Source organism: Egretta garzetta, unplaced genomic scaffold (genome assembly GCF_000687185.1).
Source record: "Egretta garzetta isolate BGI_Z169 unplaced genomic scaffold, ASM68718v1 scaffold692, whole genome shotgun sequence".
NCBI classification, from domain to species: Eukaryota; Metazoa; Chordata; class Aves; order Pelecaniformes; family Ardeidae; genus Egretta; species Egretta garzetta.
The window spans coordinates 834346-836230 of NW_009258787.1; positions in this window are offsets into that span (position 1 = coordinate 834346).

Here is a 1885-nt window from a genome sequence, read left to right on the forward strand (position 1 = left end):
CTCCCCAGGGATGCCCTTGCCTTCTTCCTTTTGTTGGGTGTCAGGATGTCCCGTGGAGAGGTCTCTCGTGTCTTTGGGGTGCCAGCTGGCGTGGGGCCCTTGGCCTGATTGCCGCCTGCCTTTCCCAATCTGGTCACCACCTGGCACGAGACGACGCCTGGTGGCAGTGGCAAGTGGGTCAAAACCACCCAGGGCTGCCTCCGCAGTGCCTCCTCCACCAGTTGGGCCATGGGTGGCAGATGATGCTGGGGGGCAGTCGGGGGACTGGCCAGGGGACTCAGCAGCGGGATGCGCAGGGGGCTCAGGCTGGGACTCTCTGCAGGAGTCTTCAGGGGATCCTTCTGGGGACTCTCCACAGGACTGTCCCCTGAAGTCTTCTCCAGAGAGCTCCCCTCAGGAGTCTCCAAGGAGACTCAGTGGCAGCCAGGTCAGGAGGTCTGCTGCCAGCCTGCCTTGCTCCTCCTTGGGCTCCTGCAACAGGGAGTCTGCCACCCCCCAGAAGGGGTCAGTGTCCCCCAGCATCGCCACTGCCAGGCGGTTCACAGGGCAGTTGCCCTCCACTCCGTAGTCAAAGAGGTCAGGGACTTCACTGAAGGAGGGGGAGCTGGCAAGGCAGTTGGGGACATCAGAGAAGGTGTTTTTGCTGTCCACCAGCATCACCGCTGCCACTTGCTCCTTGTTGCAGCTGCTGTCTGCTCTGTACTCAGAGAGATGGGGGAGCTTGTTGAGGGAGGTGGTCAAGTTGGGGACATCGAGGACATCAGGGACGGTGTTCTCACTGTCCCCCAGTCCCACTGCCACTTATCACTGCTTGGGGCAGCTGCCATCCAGCACGTACTCAGAGAAGTCAGGGAGCTGGTTAAAGAGTCGGTTGGTAGAGTCGCAGACAGTGTCGATGGTGACCTTGCCGTCCCCCAGCCTGGCCACTGCTGCTCACTCCTTGGGGCTGCTGCCCTCTGCCCTGTACTCGTAGAATTTGGGAAGCTTGTTGTGGTAGCTGTTCATACTAGGGGCATCAGAGACATTGGGGATGGTGCCCTTGCTGTCCCCCAGCCCTGGTGACACTGCTCACTCCTTGGGGCAGCCACCCTTTGCTACATACTCTGAAAAGTAAGGGAGGTCATTGAGGAGGACAGTGAAATTGGGGATATTGGGGATGGTGTCCTTGCTGTCCCCATTCTCCACTATCACATCTTGCTCCTTTGGGCAGCCACCCTTTGCCAAATATTCGGAGAGGTCAGGGAGCTCATCAAGGAAGGCGGACAAGCTGGGGCTGTCGGGGACATCGGAGTCGGTGTCTTCTCTGTCTGTGGTGTTGAGCCAGGCGAGCGTATGGTTGGCAGTGGTGTCTTCTGCCTGCTCAGGAAAGGCCTTGGTGACGGGAGCTGGCCCCTGCTCAGGCAGATCCAGGGGCTTCCCTGGGGCTGCTGGGGTGGTCACTGCTGCTGAAAAAGGAAACAAAAGCAACCCCAGGGCGATGCCAGCTTTCCTCAGCTTTGCCAACCACCTACAGGATCAACCACTCCCAGAGCTCAGCTTTGGGCTTCATCGTGGTTCTGCTGGATGGTGGAGCCAGGGCGGGCTGGTGGGTGCTGGCAGCAGGATTACTGTCCTTGGTGGCATCCCCATCCTCCTTAAAGGCCTTGGATGGCTTCTGGGCACTGCCGGGCAGGGTGTGGAGCACAGGGGGGCCCTGCACCCAATGCTGAGCCCCCAGGCAGTGGGGTGGCAGGGGGCCAGGGTAGGCAGGGACGTACAGCACACAGGAGCCTGTGGGGTACAGGGGCTCCCCCTGGACCATGGCCCACGGCCCCAGCCCCATCAGCTGGTGGGGCACCAGTGTCCCCATCACCCCCTGCTGTCCCCAGCCCCCGGCAGGGGGGAC